Source organism: Cataglyphis hispanica, chromosome 13 (assembly GCF_021464435.1).
Source record: "Cataglyphis hispanica isolate Lineage 1 chromosome 13, ULB_Chis1_1.0, whole genome shotgun sequence".
Classification (NCBI taxonomy): domain Eukaryota; kingdom Metazoa; phylum Arthropoda; class Insecta; order Hymenoptera; family Formicidae; genus Cataglyphis; species Cataglyphis hispanica.
The window spans coordinates 4,629,280-4,655,648 of record NC_065966.1 but is presented as its reverse complement, the minus strand read 5'-3'; the positions used below and the strand labels follow the sequence as shown (position 1 = coordinate 4,655,648).

Here is a 26,369-nt window from a genome sequence, read left to right as displayed (position 1 = left end):
CTGTCGTCCGGTATGTGTAGGCTACTGTCAATTCGTAAAAGATTACCAACCTCGACAATTTCAGTTAGTATTTTAATATCATTTGATAGAACGATATATATTTCAATCAATTTTCTCTCCCTTTTCTGGAGCATACATACATATATCTTAAATTGAATTATTTTTTCTATTTAGGTTTTTAGACTTTTATAATAAATTAAATTTCACGGACAAGCTTACCATGCTCGTAATCGTGCAAAATTATTTTGCAAAAATATGAGAATTTCTATGAGACGCGAAATGCGATTTTTATTAGAAAAGCTTTCGCGTAGATAAATAAATACCGCACTTCCCCGAGATACAGACAAAGTCCATTCGAGATAAGTTTATGCGCGTATTAAGTAACCAAAGTTTCTGTCGGCAGCATACTCTAAATGCATATAAACGTTCAATTTTTACGTCGCGTCGTGAAGTTTCGACGAGCTGATTTAAGTACTTTTATTGTTTCGCGCGCGACAGGTTCGCGACTGTATGATCGTCGGGGTGAAAGATTTTATTGTGACAAAGTTCAATTATGAGGCAGGTTTAATTGCGAGAAAGGCATCTTTTTTATCAACACTTACGATAATTTTAATCCCCTTGCTTTTAACATCAGCAAAAAACTTGAGCTACATTTTACAAGTGATTTTTATCTCGTAACCGAAATAGCGGCAGAAATATTACTCGCGAAGAAGATAGTTATATTGTCTACATTTTTATTAATTAAACAATACGCGTTGTATTTCCGAAAATTTCCGGGACATGCGTCCTGATGAGTACACGCAGATCAGATTCGTGGTCCAGATAATTCTGCGAGAGGCTTTTTCGACTAAGTTAAAATACGATTGCATGATTGCGAGTGGAAAAGGTCAAGCGCGTGTCCGCCCAATTCTGTACACGCACACGTATGTGCATTTTTAAAGTAATCCGCCGTATCCGAGAACGTGATATATGGACCGGGGCATTCTTAGACTATCTTGAGAAGTAGGAGAATGACGGCTAAATCTCCGTGCACAATCCTCCCTCCTTCCATCAGCGGAATGTAAAAATACACGAGGATTCTGCAATCAAATCCCAAGTGGGAAAATAATGGTTGCGAATCGATTTTCGCCGAGTTTATTTCTAAATCTATTTTAGTGTCTCTTGTCTTCCCGCATTAGCCGTTAAATCCTGGCCTCAAAAGGGCCACGCAGGAGCCTTAAAATGAATCGTATAGTTATAAATCGTATAGCGAAATTTTAAATTAGAATATCGCTAATTTTGTTGTACATAAATATTATCGAATTAATAGAGAATATAACGAGATTTAACGAAAGAGATTAATGCTTATCACGTGCGCGATAGCATTTTACAATTAATTTGAGCTACATTAACAATTTATGATCAACACATACATTATCATATTTGCCCGTTCTCAATTTAACATCGAAAACAAGCAAGTTTTTTCTTGCTCACAGATTTTTGTATCGACTAATCGCGAATTTTCTAACACGTGAATATTGACGTATTGTTTATGGATATTGCGATAACACGAATGGCACGTTGTCTGTGTCGGATACATTGAAACGTGGAAATTGGCCAGGAACTTTGATGGAGCTGTTTGCATGACGATTTTAGCGCACTAAGATCGCACTTTATGTTTTTGCGACGTTTTTTTTTTTCCCATCAAAGACCTCGTATGAAAAGATTTTTTCGCAATATTGCGCAGCTATTTTCGCACGATCTATTTTTATTCGGTTTAATTGACTATATAATTTGACGAGAGCGTCACGGTATTTCGCGCGTATTAATGGAATTCCTAATATATTATTGATTTTTTTTTTCTCAGTTATCGATCGCAGTGAAATGACTCTCTTTTTTTCTTTGTTACGGTAGCAACTGATAACAATTTCTATGTATAATTGATTAGAACAATATAAAACAGTAAACAATGAAAACCGATAATATTTTTTTATAGGAGAGATTAAACGTTACGTACATAGTTGAATAACGTTGCACGTATCGTATAAATCATATAGCTTAGAGTAGCATTGAAATTAATTTTTTTTTTATGTAATATTTTTTAAAATATATATTACATGCTTTAGATTATATATTTGTATAGATATGTTTACAAAATTAATTATTATTTATATAATAATTATTTATTATTTTATAAATTTCAAATATACAAGGTGTTTCAAGTCAGATTAGAGAAACTTCAGGATCTTATAGGAAATTGAATTTGGAACAAAAAAGTTCCTATAAACATAGATCCGGAAACGCTTCGTAAAATAGTTATAACTAATAAACGTCAAAAAATCATATTTATTTGATAATTTTTAAAAATAATCTTTAATTTATTTGAAAAAAAGTAATGAAATAAATCTGATAGGTAATTAAATAACAAACTAAATTACATCATTTTCATTTATGTAATTCTGATAAGGCGTTCAAAAGAAAATAAGCTTAAAACAACGAAAAAAAAAAACAGTGAAAACTGTGAAACTGTGAAAACAAACTTTCGAACGTCTTTATGTAAACACTACATACATTTATAGCGTTTGTAGCTCACATTGGCACTTTTGTTTACATTTCTAACATGAACATTCAGAATCGGAATTGTTCAAAATGATGTCCCTGTTATTAGTTATAACTTTTTAACGAAGCGTTTCCGGATCTATGTTTAGGAACTTTTTTGTTCCAAACATTTTTTCTAAGATGCTGAAGTTTCTCTAACCCGACCTGAAACACTTTGTATAATTTGTTAGTTTATTGGATTATTAATATTTTTATACATTTAGGCTGCCAAATTTTCACTTCAACGGTTATCAGCACAGTCGAAAAGAGAAAATTTCAATTTTTTTTTAGTAGAATACTTTCTTAAACCATGCAATGTGCGATAGTTTGTTCCATATCAAAGGCTCGCTTTTGGAGTTTTACTATAGTTGCAAACTACTTCGTTATAACGTCGAGATTATAGCTCGCCGCATTCATATAATTTTCTCGAAATGCCTCTTCTCGCGCGGCTTATCGCTTTCATTTCATCGCGATTCATTATTATTGTCGTGAAAATTCAGATTTTCAACATTTTCTCTTGAAAGCTTTCTTATTTTTTTCTCTCTCTCTCTTTTGACGTGGATAAAAAACGCTTTTGCAATTTCTGCGACAGCGAATACGCTTGTTGATTGTTCGGATTATAAGTTTGCTCAGTTTACTATCCTATTCAAAAGATAGACAAAAGTTGCCGGTTTATTTAATGAAGCTCGTTGCCGCCCGTACATAGCTTTCGGCTGTTTCAAGAAGAAGAGCGAAAAAAGGTAGGAAAAAGCGCGATCTTAACGGGACTTTTAGTTAGAAGAGACTGGGAAGTCTCGGAATAAAACCTCGCGAATACATACAAATCTCTTTTTCTCTTTTCCTCTCGCGCAGAGTTACATCTTTTTTTCAAAAGCTCGCTCTGATTTTGTAGAGAATTTATCACTCATCGCGGATTATTTTTGCAATATAGGACGACTGCGGTAAAATGTGTCACCGCAAGTGCAAAATTTTCTACAAATAGTACAATGCTTTAAATGAAAAAAATAATAATAAAAAATAGGAAAGAAATTTGAAAATGACTATTTTCTTACGTGGTTGTACATAAAAGTTTTAAACTATTTTAAAAGGAATTATTACTTTGGTACATTTTTTGTAAGAGTACTCAATAATTATACTGCACAATATAATTGATATCGTGATGTATCCAGTAGACTGTGTAAGTGGATCGACAGACAAGTTAGGCCGCGGTGTCCTTAATTGAGATCATCTTATCGCAAATAATTGCATCTATCTTCGGTATTGATCCGACAACGCAGTCTGATACCCGTCGAAAGGACAGATGTATCTTTCGTAGATACCATTAATGTCGAGGCTCCTCTCTTGTAACTGTCATGCAAATAGTAGAACAGATGCGTTGCAATCGTCTCATCGGTAATCGATTGTTGCATCTGTGTCTGCAGTTTGATAAGCTTTAATCAAGTAGCATGCAAAATGTTCTCTCAAATGGCCTTGTACAGTTACGAGTAGATAAATGTTTGATAATTTTCGATTGAATTATTAAATAATTCTTGATGACAGGCATAAACTATTAGACTAATAAGATAAAAATGTATACAAATAAATTGAAATTATTATTATCTTATTAATAGTTAATAATTTATTTTAAATTTAATCATCATTAATTATATATAAATTTGATTTTGGAATAGCTATTATGATCATTTTAGCAATAATAATAAATAACATTATTTTTTATTACTACAATGTTACTAAAATTTCATGTACACAAATAAATAATAAAAAACTCATAACTTTATACATTCTTTTTCTTCGTGCGCCATCCACGTGGAACGAAAATTCTCGACCTTGCGATGCTTTCGATAATCATGATGATATTAGATCAAGCAGTAAACACAATTCATTGAATTTATCGTACAATTTGTCTCTCTCTCTCTCTTTCTGGCTGCATCGCGATAGTTATCAACCTTTCTTTTCATGGCACATGATGGTCGCATCCGCTAAATTAATTTTACCAGGCTCGTGCGTCGGACGTCGTAATTTTTATGGCGGTGTATCGATTAAGTTAATTCAGCTATAACGGAGGGCCGGGTATAATTCAGACGTCGTACGAACAGAAAGGAGTTTTATCACGATCGGCGGAGCGTAAGTATAATATGAGACAAGCCATGTACGAGACGTGATTTCTTCCGAGCTCTATCAAAATAATTCGCCTTATTAAAAAACTTGCTCTCATCGATAACGATGACAATTTACTTGAAATGTACTGCTACTTTTTTTGGATTACATTTGTTTGATTTTAATTTATCGTTTTACATAGAATATAACAAATAACGTACATTCTATTCTCGTTTTAACAAACTTAATAATAATAACGAATTATATCTAAGATTCAAATTTGATTTTATTGCAGTTAAAATATTTTAGAAACTGAAAAAGATATTGTTATTATAGGAGAAATAATTACATATATCTTTTGCACGATCTTACATTTTAAAGGGAAACGATGTCGCGTATTGATTGCCAGTTTGGACACACGAAAAGGAAATATAAATATATTTATAGGCTATTCGCGAGCTAATTGCGACATATATCGCTAAGAGATCAAAGCAAGAGAGAGTTCGTCAACCTCTCATCTAATCAACGATAGGCGCGCGAGCGATTGTTTGTTAGTCGGGATTCTCGCCTGATTGCCCGATCTAGTTAGAGACACAGAGCGGACGAAGGATGTCTCTCGGTTAAATCGTGGGATGCGCCTTCATTTGCGGATGCAACGTTGTTACGAGCGGCCGACCGCGCATCAGGAGGAGACCCGGAATCTCTTCAATCTCGGGAGAATTACGCGAGATTCTCGACTAACGCCGCTTTAACCCGGCTGTTTATGAGCATCCACTCTTCCCTCGTATCCTCTCGCTCCACTTTTCCGTCCATGACGATTCAAAGCATGCGAGATAATTCGTTTCGTTAGCCCGAGAGCTTATAAAAATTCTTTTTTTGCCTTTTTCTTTTAAGCTACAACGTAAATCTCGTTGTGATATTTAATAAGGCCGGCGAGCGAGCGATAGATAATCTATACAGGAGATTAAGGCTTGACGTTAATTTTGAGCGATATAAAATATATATCGAGTATATGTTTATATATGAAATGGGAAGCCTCTTAGTTTGAAAAGAAAATCTTATTTAATATAAAATTTATAGCACATAAATATTGTATATAACACGAGTATATATAGTATATAGATTGCAGCCAATTAAAATGAGTGATAATTACAACAATTTATGTCTTGATATATTTTTGAAAATGATGATTATAAATATATATTATTATTATATTATTATTATACGTGTAAAGTCTATATAAAAAGCGTCTTTTACCGCGATTTATTATATAAATTGACTCTTGAAACACGGAAATGCGCGAGGAACATTTCGATTAACAGCTCTACTCAGATTCTATCAATGTTCTGTTCGGCGATAATCTGGGATTAATGATATAAACAGACCATTCGAGAATCATAAAGGCGACGTTAATCTCGCGAGCCGCCGCTAAGTCAATGTAGTACGGCGAGCTAAATTCTGGTTAACCGCGTGACGGATTAAGATCCAGATCGTAGACTTGACGACGAGGATGACAGCGGCGAGGATGTCGTGGTCGAGCGAGAAGCGCGAATTTACAAGCGATTTTGTTCGTTCCAAAAACCGCATCGTGTCCTCTCTAATATCGAGGAGGGTGGCAAGGGTTGAGGGAAGGAGGGAAAAGCGGTAATGGACTCGAGTGTAAAATAATTGAATCCAGAAGCTGGGCGCGCGAAATGCTAACGCGTCATCCTAAATTACCGCGTTAATTTACCCACAGTTACATAATTCTTTTCTCACCACCGAGTATATTGTGAATTTTATTCCATCATATATTTATTTAAAGAAACACACGATTTTTGGAAATTTAAACAAAATTATATGTCTGTGTGCGTCTATGTAGGAGAGAGAAGTACAATAACTTTTATATAAAATAAATTTAAACATTTTTTTTTGCGGACACGTGATTACAAATTTTTCCAATGCCATTCTATCTGTCAATTGTATTTTACAATTATTTTCGATTTCGATTGTGCACGAGTTCTTCGACGAAATTGAACGCGTATCGACGACGTATATTTCCGACGTATTGGACGTCGTTATCAGGTCGCAGTTATCCAGCGCTTTATCGGCGAGACTTTTCCCACGTTTCCCACGATGCATCCCACATGCAGTCAAATAGAGGTTTACGGGATGGGATTTTATTTTAACATCGCGTACGCGCGCGAGACTTTGACTAACGGGATTTCGTCACGGGATAACGCGTTATCATTTACGGCGTCGTCGTTACTACCGATTTTTCTCAATATGATTGAACATGTGCCACCCGATCGGATTTCCGCGTCGAAAAGACATTAAGCGAGCGTATATTACGATCGTCTGATGGTAATATATGATTTTTATGGGATTCGCGATATCTCGAATGCGACGTCTGTTCTTTAATATCTCGGTAAAGTCAGTCAATAATGGAACTATGATCGCTGATATCGAAGATCTTGGAATGAATATACTCTCGTTATTAATTTTATCACAGTGAAACGGATGAGATAAATCCTTGAATTTTTCGTGGATGAATATTTTTCTTCAGTTATGATAAAATTGTTAAAACGAATGAATTTAAAAAAATTATCCAGGATATCTCTATATCTTTTGGCCTTCCATGGAATATTTTGGGAAGAATCTCTCTCTCTAAAACCAATTTTCAACAAAACAGAAAACAGATTTCGCATTCGAACAATGAATCCGATCGCAATCGCGATTTTCAGCGGCAATTTCGTGGTCTCTTTGATCGCGAGATCGCTTTCTGCAGTGTAAATCGCCATTTCAGCGGAATAAATCCGCGAGCGAAAGTTTTCCGCGCGCCGGCGGAAGTTCTCTCGTGCGGAAATTGCCGCCGCGCCATTTACGTACGGAAATCGATTCATGGCAGGATAAACCGCGATAAAGGATCCCCATCTTTTCTTTTTTTTGGGATTTCGTCCTGTCGCGGAAAATATATATTTTTAATTTCACGGACTCTAATTTAGTTGTTTCAGAAAAACTGTATCCATGGTGCGACAAACTTTTGACTTTGAATACAATAAATCTCTTGTCGTTGATAACTGAATAATTGAGAAAAAGACGTTGGGATACAGATACCATCAATTTATACGAATTGTCTATAATGTAATTGAGAGGAAAACTGTCGCGAGTTTAAAGTGATATAACTGATATATTTTCGGATCAAAAAATGACATCGATATGAGAGCGTAAAAAATGTACGAGGTACACGATTCGTATTGTAACGTGGCGAATGATACCATTTATCTCGACCAGCTGACGATCGCAGCTATTGTAGGTGTCATCGGATATTGACGTTTTTAACAATTTTGCGTGGTATAAAAACTTTATACATTCAGAAGAGACACAGTTTTGCTGAGCAATATTACAATTTTTGAAAGATTGCTATATATATATATATATTTTTTGAGTTTAACAATATATTTATAGCTAGAACTTCTTCTTTTATAAAAATAAAGTAATATTTTACGTATTAAAGTAACATATATCTAGCTATCTTTAATTGATGGCAATATCTTTTTACTCGACTCTCTGACAAGTTTGACAATCACAATGTTTTTCCGAACAAGGCTTCGATTATCGAGGATAACGTTCAATTTACGCTGCACTTTTCTCTTTTACTTCGTACATTCGTTTCTATCCGTTAGCCATTCATAGTTCATTTGCGCGTCATCGGGAAAAAATGAAGTGAAAAAAGATGACGGCTCGAAACGATGGGACGATCGATCGCGAATCTCGACACGCGTCGATTATTATTATGATTACATATTATCTCGATGATTATCGCCGCGTACATCCCTTTGCGCTGGCCCATGCACGTATACCAGTTATGAGAACCATCGTTGCGTAATTGCAGCTTCGGTCTGTCCCATGCAGGCGGTCACTACTTTTTTTTCTTTCGCGCGCGCAGCAATCGCATATGTGTGTATCGCTTAACATTTTATTGTTCGATATAGTAACCGTGGAATTTCTCCGTCCGTTCTTTCTTTCTTTGCGATTTATAAATGTAGATTGCCTGTTTGGTTGCGATACGCAAGTGAACGCATTTTTATTACTTGCAGAGCTAAGTCCAAACGTTTTATTTTGATTCCTGAAAATTTTTTTCTCCTCTATATAACGTTTAAAAAAAATATAAGTCTAAATATAAGTCTTACATTTTACATAAAAAATTTTCAAATTCATAGATTCCTAATCCATAGATATATCAACAAATTTGTAATTTTTTAATTCAAATTACGAATTTTTTTAAGTGTATAAACATTTTTAATTCATCTCTTTTAGTATTTGGATCTTCTAAGATATATCGATCTTTTAAAATATATCGATATTCTTTGAGCTCTGTAAACCGACAGATCTGTGTATCGAGATAATTATGGATTGTATTCACGTATTGTTTATTCGTATATAGCTCCATAGATGTATAAATTATCTATGGTTCGCGGATTTTCGGATTCTCGAATCTCATTCATCACGCTTTGCACTCATTCAACGATTTTTCGCCCCTCTTTCTCGCGGCGGAAACTGCCACGTTTTCAGCGACGATGACGAGGGTGCTCTCGTTGAAAAATGCGGAAAATGCGCGTTACATATCTCGGAGCGAGCGGAGCCGTATTATTCATTCGAATATGTCACAGGAATTGATATTGTCATCATTTTGCATACCGTCGAATTACCATCGAGAACGATGCGTATGGAGAGTTGCAGCCTGTCGTATGCAGATACCAACCACTTCTCTTTCGCGTATATATGTGCGCGTTATGGGTAATGATGGTTTCACACGTTTATGTATGTATATGCATACATGCAAACATGCAAATGCCACACACTCTCTCTCTCTCTCTCTCTCTCTCTCTCTCTCTCCTCCGTCGTATAAGCTTGTATAACGATTCAATGTCAGGTGTAGTCGGTTTTAATCGCGGATATCGTCATTATTCAGCTCGCAACAAACGTCTCTCTTTACGGATAATAAATTAGCAGCGATGCAAAGCTTTATCCGAACGACAACACGATAATCCTGAAATCATTCTGCGATTTCAGCAAATATCGATCAACAACTATATAACACATAGACGTAATTAATTAAAATATCATTTTTGTGAAACAAGTTTTTATCATTACATTAGATTTATCTTTTCTCTTCTTACGAAGCGGATTGTATTCGAGAATATATTGTTGCTATGTGGAAATTTCTATTTTCGGTTTGATGACAATATGAAGATCGCGAGTTGAAAGCTCACGCACACATAAAAGCCGCGCTGTAAATTCTTGTCGTCGCAAATCCGGGCGAAATTCACTTCTCGTGCGAGATTACACGTGTCGCAATGTGCAAAAGAAAAAGCCTTTCGGAAGATATAATAATCATCGGCGTCGTCTGACGCCGTTAGTTTCAGGATTTGATGCATGTGTAGTAGGTATCGCCGATGCATATGTATATGCAGTTGCGGTCTGTCGCCCGCAGACGACGAGCCACTCCTCATCCTCGTGTACAGTCGTGTATGTGCGCACGTATTTATGCGCGCGCGCTTGTCGAGAGTGTCGACGTCGCCCATTCCTCATCCGGGCTGATCCCCCCTCGAGGAGGAAGAGGACACTTCAGATATTTGGCAACGAGCCGCGGCCACGGATGTGACCCCGGTGTGTCGTCGTTATTACCTCGATAAACCCGATGTTCTCTCAGGGCCGACTCGTGAGCACGGCATCATAGCACGTGTTGTCACATCGTAAATACAGATCTGTATCCGAGAGAGGAGTGAAAAGACGGGTACGCGAGAACTAACTTCCTCTAGGAAAGATCCGCGCGAGCGTCGAGAATCGCGTTTGGAAGGAATTACAATTCGATGAAATATCGCGTCGAATATTAATTATTTTATTAAATCGCGTGTGTACTCGTTGAAAGATACACAAAAAAATTATTAAATATAAAATAAATATACACCAATTTTCCCGTATCTTTTTATTAAAAAGGATTAAAGTTCGACAAAAGCTCCGAATTATTTATTGAAACGCTTAATCTCTCCTCGACGCTGTTATCGCTGTTATTAATGTTCTCCGAGAGTGTCCCATATAAAGTTCATTCACGAAACGCGTTTGACGGTATATCCTCGTTGCCGCCTCGTTGTATTCCGCCGATGTGATCCTCTTCCTCTTCCTCCTCGTTGCTTCAAGTTTCCCCGGGAGATATCATGCATGCAATCAATTAGTCATCTTTAATGCGGTTCCGCTTAGAGTTAAGTAGTTCTTTATTAAGTGCACCTCGTACAAAGTCGTCTCTTTATTATTTTTTTTTTTCGCATTTCTTCTCTTTTATTTATACCGCGAAATCTCTCGCACGGATCTTTCGATCATGCACATCCGGTACGATAATAAAAACAGACGGATTGCGCACTATCGAACACGCGACAGAAGTAATGTGGTTTAATATCATGCTTTTTATCTCGTCGTCTTTAGATTTATGGGCCGAGGAGTGGTGTGTAATCGTTACATTTATAGCGATGGGGAAATGCATTTCGATAAGAACACGTGTGGCTTTCGCCCTTGAAAAGCGCAATCGCAAATAAAAACACTTTTGTTTCCGAGAGAAAAGTGAGTCTTTTATTGCCGATATAATTTAATTAACAATTCGCAAATAATGTATTTTCTTGAATTCACAGAATTTTTTTACTTAAAAATCCCCTCACCAAAATTATTGCTCTACTTTATTTCACGTTCTTATCTTTCCGTTGATTTTTGTCCGTGTCATTTATTTTCCATTTTTCGCCTCTACTTAGGTCCAATTATTAAATTCCATGAATGTGTCCCATCTTGTAATTTCATTCACGAATCTATCTAGGTCCCGTGGAGTCAAAGAGGAGCCAGGTGTCCCGCGCGGGGCTTTACAAAAAGCCGCAATTTATACCGTGCATTTAGGAAACGGTCTTTCAGCGGATCGGAATGACAGCCGCTCGTTGGCGATATTAATGCGTAATTAGCGCGCCATTTGTCAATCGTCTCGTCGTCGCGGAAAGCGCGACAACGTCGGCCGGCTGTAAATTGTTCGCCGATCTGGCGTTTTCCTGTCGATGCCAATTGCGAAACGCGAACGTACGCGATAAGCATAACGTCAAAAGTCGTCGGGATGATGCTTTCTGAATGATTTACTTTGCAAATATCGAAAGGAATCGGTATCCACAAGTTTCGTACAGTTGGAGATCGGGTAGCTTTGTTCTAAATTTGGTACAGCCGATTTAACCGTTCGATTATATAAGTATTTTTACATAGATTTATGATTAGAAGATAAAAAAAAACAAGATATATAACAAACTTTATCACGAAAAAGGTCAAGATTATCTATCTGGCATGCAGGATATTGAGAAATTGTTGGAATAAGTTAAAAATTTGATGTCATATAAATTTCAATTTTAATTTTTAAATATAATGAGTACGACACTAGAATCACGACATCTTGCATTTATATTTGAGCATTGTTATCATGGCTGTGCAAAGAAATATTATGATACTATCTTTGCTAATAGAGAGAAAGAGAGAGAATATATCTCAGAAATAATCAACTTTGCGATTTGATTTTTCAATTTAGATTTTTAATTATTGACTAGTAGTCGATCAATTCTTTATTTTTTTTTATCACACAACGAGAAAAATATTTTTTTCTATTCTATGAATTATATATATTATTATTTCTATAATAGTTTTTTGTACAATAATCAGAATAGGCCGAATTTATGCCGGTTGCGAGAAATCGTAAGTCTTGTTAGCGATGTCACTAGTTCTTTTCTCTTCTCTCGAATACGAATCTCTCGTAAATCTCACTTTACTCTGCGGTCCCATCGTGCTCTGTCTTGCCGCTACCCTTGGCACATCTCCGCGCTTCGACGCTCATAAATCAAGGATGAGTCGAGGGTAAAGTTAATAGGGACAAAGTTTGACACGAATCCAACTCGACTGTAACCAGAACGAAAGTTGCAACGAAAACGGCAAGGGACTCTCGCGAAAGCGTATCCCGCGCGCATATCGCGAACGCGATTGATAAGCTTTTGTCGGTGAATTTACTCGAAAAACGTAGAATGTCAAGAATTGACGAATTGATTGATTTTTCACGGCACACACCAAGATTTATGCGATTTCTGTCGAGAAAATAAGAAATTGCCACGCCGACAAATAATGAAATCGTTATATAAAAAATAAAAGAAACGGAATAACATAAAATATAATTAGAGAAAAATCAAATAAATAAAGATAAAATTAAAAATACAAAAAGATGATATAAGTAAAGAGAGAAGAGACTTTTTTATTTTGATCACTACATCAGATATAAGTATTGTGTACGTTTAAATCTTTTCCTTAATTTCTCTTCCGAGAAGATTCCGCAACAAAGCGAGGCATCAATTTTGGTCAATTTTTTTCCGTTTAAAAATGGATTGCCGATCAAAATTAATTGACAATTGAATCGATGGGAATTTAGACGGTGGCATTTCTTCTGCGCGCAACTGAAACCTCGATATCGAGTGCGATAAAGTGAGCGTCATAAAACGTGTCGTCGACAAAATACGGTCGAGGGACGGTATAAAAAAAAAAAAATCTATATACGGAAAACAAATTGTCCCGCTCCGATACATCAGTGGCACGTACGCTTCGAAGTGGAGCGGGCCGAACCTCGGGAAGATCAATCGAAAAACGGCCATCGATTACACCGGCTTTCGTAATTTCCGAGCTTTCTTCCGGAGTTCCTCCCCTACGGTCCCTCCCCAAATATCTCTTCGAGAGAATCGGCACGGGGGACACATCCTCTACCTTTACACTCTTCTGAAATTGATGGATATTGGCTTTTGTCATTTGAACGAAACGGAGAACGATCATCATTACGATTGTGACCAATAAACTCCTTACATCATTGACACATTTATAAAATATATTCTTTGCGTATGATAAGATTCCTTGATTTTTTTTTTTTTTTTTTCTATATTTAACAGATCTATTTTTAAGATTCTATCTTTAATATAATGAAATATTGTCGATTTGTGGGTAAATAAACAAAACATCATTATTATTAGATAATCTCAAGCGATGTTTGAACAGAATCTTAATTTAGAAATTTTATATCATTGAATTATTCAATTGTCAAAAACAATTGGGAAGGCACATCGCGTACAATCGAAATATCGTTAGAGTCCCGAAAGAGATGGGAGATAGATTTCCGGCGGGGCGTGCGCAGGGCGATTTGTACGGGATCCCATTAATGGATCGATTCTGTAAATTACCGCGTTTCCGTTGGGATCTCATAATGCAGATCGAATTAAGCGCCCGGCGACGAGATAGAGAGCGGGCTTGCGATCATGGATCGGTTAATGGAATTGGACGAAATTCCGGGATACGATGTCGAGCACACGACTTTGGACGGACCTATTTACTTGGCGCCAATGTTACAGAGATAAAGAGAGAGAGAGAGAGAGAGAGAGAGAGAGGGGGGGGGAGAAGGGAGGAGAGAAGGGGGATAAAGGAGAAGGCGGTGTCCTTATCGGTCCTAAGGTAAGCAAGACATTAAGGCGTTTCCCTTCGGCCCCTGTATATCCGACGAAGGGGAGGACGAGGGAGAGTATCGATCCTCGTGGAAGACAAGGAGAGGACAACGTCGTTTCTAGAGCCCGGGAGAGGAAACCACGGGAAGGAAGAGCTTGCGATCGAACCTGTTACCACACCGTGTTCGTAATGAAATTATATGATTTCGGTTTAATTTGGCAGGCGAGCAAATCGAGGCAATCAGCCACACGGGCTGATCATCTACGCATAGTTCCACATAAAACGCTCTGTTATATATAATTATATAAAAAGCGCCGTAACGATTTATGTTTTTTCGACAAATTGGAAATTATTTTCGGAAACCTTATGTTATCGCTTTTTGGCTTAAATAGAATCTCCATCCAAAATCGAGGGGAAAGTAGATTATTATACGAAGAATATATATATATATATATATATATATATATATATATATATATATATGTATATATATATATATCATGCGCCGTTGTCTCTCTCATTGACGTATTTTATATGTGTATCTTTTCGACATGATTCCATTGATGATTTTGAAAGAGATGAATTTTATGTTGATGTCTGTTTTGCGCCGATAATAATAATTCTGATATCACAGGCGGATTCCATTCGCCTGTAAAGCGTTGTACAGTTTTTCGCGCGACAAATATATTTAGCATACGTGAAAAAGAAAGAAGAGTATACGCGCCTAAGAACGATCTTTTTCCTTCGGAAAATCTTAAAAATTGCCAAGGATGATTTTAACGATACTGAATTTGGAAAGCAAATCGATGAGTGTATCTAATTATGAATTAAATATACTTTGAGTCTAATATGTGATGTACATATACTGCGAGCTTTTCGGAAAAAAATTAGTGCTAATCAAGTCAAATATACTTAAGAACTACAGCTGCTATTTACTCTGCGATGATTTACGATTTCATGAATTGTTGATTTTTTCATTTAGGTAATAAGAATCTTTTAGCAAAAGAGATTTATTTGATTTACGCATACATTTATTTTATATCTTAAATATCGTAAATATATCGTAAACAACAAAATGTGCTGTTACAAAAAATGACCAATAACAACAACGCTATTGCTACTATCTTCGTGTAAATTGTATAATTTTAAACTTATAACTATAAACTTTTTCCTCAATATTTTATATCCTACGTGACCGAAGTATGTCTACGCTTTACGTGTCTGCCTTATTTGGATCACAGTTCGCGTGCATCAATGCTCGAATGTCGCAGCGGCAACCCCTATACCATGCCACCCGAAATGCTCTAATAGAGACGAATTAATTAACGAGATTGATGTCGAAGAGAGTGAGTGAGTGAGAGAGAGAGAGAGGGGGGGGGGAAGAGGGGGAGAGAGAGAGAGAGAGAGAAAGAGAGAGGACCGCAATGAGAACGGGAGCTATCCCAGGTACCGGGCTGTCGCGATATCCTACCAAAAATAGGCACCGTTATTTCGAGAGGGGTCGCGCGAAAGGAGGGGGGTGGACGAGAGACAGGGAGGGGGCGGCTGGATGCTGGTGGCGGATTGAAAGGACGATGGAATTGGGGTGGCCGGGGTAGAGTGGCGGCAGGGTGAAATAGGTTGGGATGGTGGGTGGGGGGGTTGGTTGGGGAGGCGACGTGGGGGTCGGTCGGGTAGGATGCAAGGTGCAATCAATAGCGAGATTGCCCTCGCTCGGTCGCTACTCGACGCCAATATAGAAGCGTTATAGTCTACATATACATACACATGTAGAGCCGTTACGATTGCAAATCTACGCGAGTAATGCTACACGCGCGAGTGAAACACAGCCTCTTCTTTCTCTCCCCAAGGAGGGTGGGAGGGAGGGAGGGAGAGAGGAGCAGCAGCAGTTGGTAGGATGACGAGACGGTTACGACCACGGGCTTATAAACTGCACTATCGCGTGCATAAGGCGTTCTGAAAAGTTTCCAGCTTCCGCGACGTGAATCGGCGGGATGATAACTGGAGCGCGGGTATCTCTGAACTCTCGATCGCAGCTCTTTCTCTCTCTCTCTCTCTCTCTTTGCTTTTTTCAGAGACGGAGAGCTGGTAGATTTTTATGTGCCGTTTCTTTCGATCTCAATATCGCGCCGCTTGAGATCTCCGCGTATTTTACTCTCTCAATTCGGTGTTATGGCGATAGTTCTGCGGAATATATAGACTACAAGGTGTCTCATATAGATATTATCATATTGCTTGTCAAAAAATAAACATCTGTTTGTCAAAATTTTTGAAAATATTAGCCTCATAATAATATTCGCATTAAATAATATTTTCCGTTTATCTGCCGCGCATTTTAAGTCTGATTTTTAATTGTACCATAAGATCATAATTTTCGATCCTTGATTCGAATCGCTTTCTCTCTCTCTCTCTCTCTCTCTCTCTCTCTTTTATAAGGGTGCTCCATTATCCATGTCACCGATCCGATGTACGCTAACCGCCGATCGAGTATGCTTCCGTATGTTTACATGCGTTTATGCGCGCTTGTGTACGCGTGCGGTTAACGCGAATACCTGTCTACCTGGGGAAACGCACGAGGTGTCGAGATACCATGAATACTTCATCCTCGTATTAGCGATATACCGTCGCTTTCCCCGCTTTAAGCCGCCGAGTATATTATCAGGATCGTTTATCTCAGGGTGATCAAAGTACATACGTTTTCTTTGTCTTACACAAGATTTAATCGAGAAAAATCGAGAAAAGAATGATTCTTGTCAAGAGGGTTTAAATAAAAAATCAGAAATTATAAAAAGATTTCAACATAGCCTTGGATAATCAAATATAGTATCAGTCGCATCTTTTTAAGGAATGCCAGTTGCAATAAATTTTATCTTGGTTGCTATTAATTCTTCTGATAATACGCAAGTACTAATTACTCGAAAAAAAAATATTTTAAAAGATATTTGCCAAACACACAGTTACAACGAGAGATTCACAGTTACAACTTGTTCTGCATGTCGAAAATAATAACATGCTTCGATAATTTTTATTTTGGCAAAGAATCCAAGGCTATAAGAGAATTGGGATAACTCGGGAATTTATTATCGAACTTCTGCCAAATCGGAGCGATTTATTCTTTTTGCATTCGCTTGTACGCGGAATTTTTCAGACTACGTCAAGAAATCAAATTGGATAATGTGTTGAATAAAGTCATTAACGTTAAGAGTCGCATATTCGCGCGAGATTACGATTTCTAAATTCGAATCGAAATAGCTTAAACAGATTCAAAGAGGAATAATAATTAAAACGATAATTAACTGTCGGCGCATTTAGATCACCACTTTGGTCGATTATGCGTATATCTAAACACACTGTATCTTATTTGAGATCGATTTGTAAACCGGATATAGCCGGCCGTGTTTCGCAAGCGGCTCTATTTAAAATAGATACGTATTTAGATTGACTTGATTTTGCACATGCAAACAGTGCGAAATCTCTTCCTCGTTATAGTCACTATGCCGTTTTTATATCGGTACAAGTTTTTCGCTTGATTTTTCAATTAGTTTTTGGTCGAATCCATATAAATTGTTCTAGAATTACAACCTATTTAATTTTTTTATACATCAAAATAAATAATTCTCTTAATCAAGAAATTATTATTATTAATAATTTATATTGCATGACATAATGGCTACTATTTTAAATTATTTAACTTATTTGTAATTAAAAGAAAGTTAAAAAAACGATAATTATAAACTGACTGAAAAGATAGAGCAATCGTTCTGTATCGTTTATCATATTCATCAAAGCAAGTGCAACTGTTTTTAAATTGAAACAATTCAATACATACATATACAATATGTTGATTCGATATATGTTTGCAAATCTTGCGAACAAATTAAAGCTCGCGGACAAAAAGCTTGTTAGATGTCAGACAGAAATTAATGGCGCTTCATTTACGAACGATTGAATATTCATTATGTATAATAAAAAGAAGGGTTCATCTTTCTCTCTCAAGAATCAGAAACATTCCATTCAATTATTCATAAGCGTGACCGTAATTCGCACAATTATGCAACATTTTTAGCGGGAGGTCTGAAAAAGTCTCGCATTTGTAACGGTAGTTAGGGGAAAAAGTAGTGCAGCAAATAAAAAAAAAAAAGAAAGCGGGAGCTCTAAAACTAAAGACGTGCTCGACGTCGAGCTCGACTGATTGCAGCTGCAACGCCGTAAGGCGATGCACGCAGTTGCAAGCTCGAACGTGTCGGGCAGGCTATTCGAAACTTGAGACAAGTGGAAAAAGTTGCCGCCTTGCACGCGGCGAGAAAGTGAGGGAAACAAGCGTCGAACGAAAAAAACTAGCAATAATCTTTTTTTTTTTTCCGTCAACCTTTTGTTTTCACGCTGGAACGCGAGGTATGGATTTTCTAACCAGTGCCTCTTTACATTTGCATGTGTTGCGTACGTCCAAGTATCATATAGTCCGCAAATTGTTTAGTCATTTTTCGTCATTAATAGCACGATACAATCCCGGATAAACATATCTAGTAAAATATTCTCTGTTGAATTTTACAAGACTATTTTCCTTCGGCGATATTTGCATTGAAAAGACAATTTTTAACATTAATTATCTTGATGAGACATTAATATTTAAATAAAAATCTTAATAATTTGAAGTCAACGTAAAGAAGATAGCAAATCAATTTGCAAGTCAAATAGCAATGGCGTAATCTACGAGATTTGAAAAGCGATTGTCGGATTTTCCAACGCGTTTGTCATAGAAAATCGACGGTGTGCTGCGAGCTTCCGTTTCTCTTCTATCTCGTTATGTCGTTAAATTATTGGCCACCCTAGAGGAAAGGGAATGAATGAGAAGTAGAATGAATAGGAAGAATCTCTTTTCGTCAAAGACGCCAGATAGGACGGGAGGCCGAAAGAGTTTGGACCAGAAGCAGAGCGAGCTCCTCTGCTCCTGATATTGATCCGTATTCCATTCGCGCGGAACTAGTCCTCTCTCCAAAGCAGCTTTTCTCCTACTCTCTCTCTCTCTCTCTCTCTCTCTCTCTCTCTCTCTCTGTTTCTTGCTCTGTCTTCCCATAGGCTTTTCCTCACTCATCCCGGCCTTTATCTCAAGCTTCTTCTTTCTTATTCTCTTTCTCTTTTTCCCCTCTTTCTTCTCTCTCGAGGAGTAGCAATCTCTCCTTGAGCCTAGGAAAGGAGACAACTAACGCGATGCTCCCGTTTTGCTGTTATCCTCTTGCGTCCTAGAGGAAAGTAAGAGAGCGTAGAAAGTTGGCCTCTGGTGGCTATGGGCTCGCATAGAAACGAGGCGAGGGCGCGAGAAAGAAAAGATCGAAAAGAGAGATGCGAATCTGTGTAAGACAAGCGGAAAAAGTTTTTGTTGCGCGCAGCATCAGCGTCTCACGCCCGTTTGAAAAAAATAATCTTTTCAATCAGCTACTCTTTTTCATCTTTTCTTTTTCGTTTATATGTGCGTTTTATGTGTCTTCCCTTAATAAATTTAATATTGTTCTATTACGAATATATTGTATGGATACGTAAAAAAAAAAAATCGTTTCCCTAAGAGATCGCTTCGTAAAAGTACCCGCAGCTCCCTAAGAGTTCCGTCATTTATCGAGAGCGCGATTGCTGTCGGCTTTGTGGAAAGCAATCGTGGTCGACGGCATATTGGCCGTTTGTCACCTCTTCCCGCTATTAACTCCGAGGTAAAAAAAAAAAAGCGTTCGCGCGCTCTGTGGAAGCTGCGGTTTTATAAGCGCCTCGTGTACAGAGGAGAATCATTGTGGCATTCTCCTTTTGCTTTCTTTCTTTCTTTATCTTTTTTTTTTCTCTCTCTCTGTGACAATCCCTCTGTCTGGCACGAAGCCAGGGGTGCATCACGCAATTTCTTTTTTTTTTTTTCTTTATCACCAACGAGTAATCCGCGCCAAGAGATTTTTACGATCACACGAGAGAAAGTAAACTTTTAGCTACAGTAAAAGTAGACGAGTCATCGCGCCAGAGTCATCGTTGTATCGGGTAAAGTCAGAATTTTCAAGGTAAATTTCCCAACGCATTATTTCGACGGTCGTTGTCTCTTTTAGTTGACATCTTCTAAACACACAAGCGTGAGTGTGTAAATAATATGCTACAATATAATCTGATATAAGCGAAAAAAAGAGAGACGCGCGCGATATATTCTAAATTTTGTTTAAGTGCTAAACTGAATTCCCACAAAAAAAAAAAAAACAAGATTTATATTTGATTTTTCTAAGGTTATATTATATTATAAATAATTGTAAAATATATGAATACATACGTGCTGTGCAAAAAATATTATATAAAATATCACACTTTTATAAATAATATATAAGTCGCTCATAAAACTCAAGCTCAAAAATTTCTGGGGTCTTAATCCAGAGAGAAAAGTTTGGCAAGATTACTGTCAAGATTTGTTGGAACACTCTGTATGAAAACGCGATACGCTGAAAACTCCGTCTGTGTAATCCGCGTGCGGGAAATATTCTTTCCGCAATGAACAAGCGACAAGTCTCGAAATTACTCCGTCAGGAATCCGACGATTCGAAATGTCGTCGCTGCGAGAGCGTCGTCGCGAACGCGCTAATTCAATCATTCCGACGACGTCGACGGGGCGTTTTCGCCTCGTCTCTCGACCGGCTGAGACCGTACGTGTCGTAGCTACTTAGCTTAATTCACTCGTCTACGGGGAAGAAAAAAAATCTGTCGAAGGAGAGAAGAAACGTCTGTGACCGTAATTCCGACATAGAGCCAGCTCGCTGTTCCGCGCACGAGCGTAAAAACAATGTCGGCGCGTTCGGTGTGTTGCGGGTGTGCAGGAGAATTTCGTCGATCAATACAGTATAAGACGAAATGAAGTATGGACGGAGGAAAACTTTTAATGCGATATATATCTATATGGCGCGCCTTTTTTGATGCCTTTGAAATTTCTTCTTTGCAATCCCGATCATCGACTCGAACTCTGATAAAATGATTCGTCACGCTATTTTTCCTTCGAATAGATCATGATGTATTTATATAGTTACATATTTTTATGAAGATATTCATTTTTAATTATATTATATATTTTAACATATATTTTGTTTAATGAAAGTAATATTAATATAAAGATAGAACATAATCAAAAAAAGTTTTTGCTTTTCGGATAATTTTATCGAGTTCCTTTGCAAATAACAGTTCGTTCTTCTTATTTATGGAGGGATAAGATGCAATTACGATAGAGCGACATCGTCGAGTTGCTTTTTTGGGGGGAAATACTTTTGCAGGAGATTGAGAAAATGATCGTTGAGCGATGAAAGGGAGGACAGCTCCGCCGCTGAGGAAACGAATGGTAAAGGCAAAGGCGGACGCAAGGTCCTGATCGACGACTGGACGTGGTTGGAATTTGAAATTTACAGCGAATAACGAATCTGACATCGCGTCTCAACGTTTCGATACCCGAGACTTGACGCAAAGTCACGACAGCAATATCAATCAAACGTCCATTGTCCAGCGTCGTCTACATTCGATTTTCCGACACGCATAATAATATGAAATAGTATTAGAGAGATAGATAGGGACAGACGATTTTTATATAGAGCGAATTCTTAATGATTATCTACAAGATTAAAAAAAATATATTGCCAATGATTTAGTCAATATGTCTTAGATTAAGCAAAATAATAGCCATTATAAAAAAATGATAAATTAATTATTCTGGCAGTCTAACTGTAAAAGAGAAGAAGCAAGAGAAAAAAAAACAAATAATAATAAAATATTACGGTGAAATTAATTAAATTAAATTTATTTTTGACATCCCGTATATGTCGCTCATATTGGCATGTAAATTGTCTTTGGTTAAATAGAGATATTACGGGAGGGGAAACGCGCGGATATGTGCAAGTTCCGAAATAATTGAATATCATCTGAGAAGCTCCGTAAGTTTCCGCGAGTTGAACAAGTTTGTCATGAAGGGAAATCACGGTTCACCCAAGTGCGGCAAGCACTCGCAAGAAAACGACGACAGTGGTTGGAAGCCATTGGAAAGTCATCAGAGCCATCGTGGAAAACTTGCCGAAAGATTTACATCTCTATAGAAATCTCGTTGAGACACGGTGTAGTGATTTTCGTACTTTTTTTTTTGTAGCAGCTGACTTTAAAAATCAATTTGCGTATTAACATGTAATGTCCATTATAAAATAACTATATATTATCCATTATTAATTTTATTTTATTTTAAATACGACACATTTTTGCAAAGAATTAGATAATTTTTCGCTTTTTAAGAAAGAAATAATATTTATAACTCAAAGAATGTGATTGATAAAAAAAAAAAAAAATGAACTATAAAATTTGATGCAGTAGATTTGCGATAATAAAATTGCACTTGACACATGTTAAATCGAGAAACGTGCCCAAAGGTCGATGTGAATCAGAGGACCTTGCACTTCTTCACCCGTTCAGGAACATCTGTGTTGCTCGATAAGCGTTATCGCGGCACCTCGCGATGAGAGAACAAAAGAGGCTGTTTGTGAGAATGACTGCCGTGAGAAACGTTGCGGCGAATCGTTACGGAAATTAAGGACGCATTTGTATGTGAATGCGCTTGCATTGTCATTGCAACGTCTCGTATAAGTGTGAATCGTTTATGCGCCGGAAATAGCTGCGAGAAATTTGAAACATTAGCTTAAAAAAGAAATAGACAAACGAATAAAAGATACCGTCAAATGAGATGTACAAAATTAATATCGAAAAGTAATAAAAAATGAAATTATTTTTTTTAAATTTTTATTATAATAGCAGTAAACATTAAATTCATTTTTCAGTATTTGTTACGAAAAATTTTAGAATCATTTATTAGAAATATGGTTATTTACTTTATTTATTAAAAATATTAAAATCATTTATTAAAAGTATGATTACGGTTTATTAGAAGTTACAATTACAAAGTCAGTTAAAATTTTTCCTTTATGTTAATACAGCGTTTCTTATCAATTACCAATATCCTTGTTTGGAATATTAATCACGAGTTTCATAGTTCACGATGTCAGTTGGGGAACAAAACAATATCGGAACTCGTACTTGTCACCCGACTGACGCTTCGTCACTTTTTATCGCTCCTCGAATTGCACGCGGTCAGATCCAGTAGTATAACTCGACGTCTTGCGAGACAGGCGGCGTTTGTGACGCGGCGGACGTGCTTGTTGTTTGCCGGCTCCTACGACAGTTACGGGGGTGTAGGGGAAAAATGTCTTGGGAGCAGTGAACGAATCTTATACGGCTTTTCATCCTTATACGGCGTTACGTGTTGCAATAAAAATTAGAAACTTTCGTCCCCGAGTCGCGCAGGACGTCGCGCGAAAAATTCTCTCGGCCGAGAAATAACGTCTATTTCTACTTCGATCTGATACTCCGCGAGAATATCTTCGGTAGCAGTTGCTGTCCCGTGGGAATAGTATGAACAACTCTGGAATCGATTCGCGCCGACTTCGAAGATTGCGGCGACTAGCTGCCGCAATCTGTCCGCAAGAGCATTGAACACATCGTCACGATTGCGTGTACCAGATTAATTGTTCAAAGCGAAAAATATAACGCGCAAGATATCTACTTATTTTTTATTCAATCTTATATACGGATTTCAGCAGAATTTTTACTTTTAATCTCGTTTACAAAGATAAATCGAAAATCGAATTAGGAAAGGTTGCGAAGAAAGATTACGTTCGAAAAAAAATTTCGGCTCACGAAATATAAATTTAAAATTTCAAAGTCAAAGAATATAGGGAAATAAAGAAGGAGGGAGGAGGATGCATGGAGAATATCTGGTATATATTTCGTGGAATATAATAGAAGTAATTTTTTATATAAGAGGGAGTGCAGGTATATACGATATATATCGTGTGTCTATGCGGCGAGACAAAATTGCGGTGTAAAATTGCGATACATCGTGGACGACGGTCTATCGATACAGCATCCGACGCGAAAGGATGGTCTTTCTTGAAGCTGACACTGATACGTTTTCCAGCGGACGGAAGGAGACATGCTGAGGTCGGCTAGGGTCGCTTGTTTCGTGTCTATCACTTCTTCTATATATAGATATACAAGCTGGCGTACTTTTATTGATAGGGCCTTACATGTCTGATACCTTGCTCCGGCAAATTTTAATTTCTTACAACATGCCGTTGCAATTTTGCAACGATATTTGTCCGTTATTATTTTTTTTTAAATTTACTGAGTTGTTGCCTAGATATATATATTTAATGCAGAAGGGAATAATCCTTACATTATACCAAAAATTTTTATTTTTTTGATTTATAATTTAAAATATTGCTATATACAATTTATATATTTATTAACAATAATGATTGTCATTAAAATTAAAAAAAATATATACTTATCTCTACGTAGTTTATTTAAAATATTATAGCATAAATATTATTAATATTACAAATTTTAATATTATTAATATAACATCCTAAATATCTATATATGCGGAGCGATTATTTTATAATTCCATTATTTTCAACGATGTTATCGCGATAAAATAATGAGATCAGATAAGGATTTGATATTTGGCAGGCACTAAAATGCTTGGTTGCCGTGCCACTAACTCTAGCTAGAGATGTAAAATGCACGTAGGTTCAAGTTGCTGCTCACGTTCGCGCGATCACATTCCAGACGGTGATAATGCGGAGAATTCGCGAGTGAATCGCTGATACTAACTTAATATCCTTTTGGCGACGAGCCAAGAATCGCTGGTGTCCCGTTGATCATCCTGCCTGAACAGCGCTGTACACTCATTCGCGTCGACATGTCGGCCAAGTTAAACGTTTCGGCGTACATACACACGGGCACACGCACGTGGCATTTTCTCTTTGCCGACACTTCCGCCTACAAATTCCCGGTCGATCGATTCTCCCCCCTCCGGCTTGTGTATTTACACACACAATGGGCGACCAGAGCCGGGCACACGCATCATTCCGCCCCTGTTATACGTTGCGTTGAACGATTTACATGTCACGAGTTGGATTTTAAACGATGCCCGATGGGACAAAGGGCCCCTCGAGCCTCGTCCGAAGGTGTCAAAACGTATCTCGGAGCCGATTTGACTTGGTTTTCTTGGCGCTTTATTTTTTCTCTCGGAGGGATTAAGTGCGGATAAACCGCAAATAAAGAGAAAGAGGGAGAAATAATTTATTTAAACTATTTTACTGGTTTAACGACATCCGGGGATAGCGTGTGAGACTATAAAACCGCTTTTAACGAAGGGAAAATGAATATGCCTTTTGGGAATGAAAGAGATATGTACTGTGTTTATAGTGGCTAAAAGTTATTGCTTATAAATTTTAACGGAACGGTAATTATACTGCGAATTAATAACGCGCGTTGATTTCTCTTATCATCTACGTAGTCTCATTTTAACGAATATTGTCGCTTCGCTAAATTGACACGGCTATGTCCTATCGAGAAACGATAAGGAAATTTGTATATTTTAATTTTTCAGGAAAGAAACCATGTAATTATTCAATACGTAAATATATATATATATAATGTTTGTATAATATTCAACTTGAACGTGACATTTTGCGGAATATCGAACAGTTAATTTCGCCCGGCGTTAATAGAAGCAAGACAGTGGGAATCTTTGAAACGCCGCGCCGGTCACGTTGCGCGTCACACAAAGTCGCCCCTCCCGCGCGACTTGGTCGCTACGCAATTTTCCCATTATAAAGGGTTAATTACGTGCGGAACGAAACGCGACACAAAGGATCCGTGTTCGTTACGTGGACATCGCCGCCGGGTATATTATAAACGCACCGCGTTGCCTCTCGCTTCGATTGTGCGCGCACTTTTTAGGGAACGGTGCCCTCTTAAATTCGTCTAATGTAACTCATGTAGCGTTATTATTACGTTAACTTGCGTATATATATATATATATATATATATACACGCTTCTTCTTTCGATTATCGATTCTTTACGTGAGAGAGAGAGAGACTAATAGTCACCCTTCCTTATCATTGTTGCCGCCAACATGACGGCGAGTAAGCCACCCCTGTTGTAAGCTACTTCGCTTGTCGCGCCGGCGGCGACAGAACAACCGCCGGTTATTTCGAAGAGTCCTTTGCTCTTCTCTCTTTCGCCGCGAATTTTATTCCACGTGTGCGATTGT

The 26,369-nt window shown here is 37.4% G+C and overlaps 1 protein-coding gene across 1 annotated transcript in view; it reads left to right on the top strand.

Annotated features, from left to right (window-relative positions):
* LOC126854009 (uncharacterized) overlaps nt 1-26,369 on the top strand; it is a 58,797-nt gene that overhangs the window by 8,584 nt on the left and 23,844 nt on the right. The window lies entirely within an intron of this gene.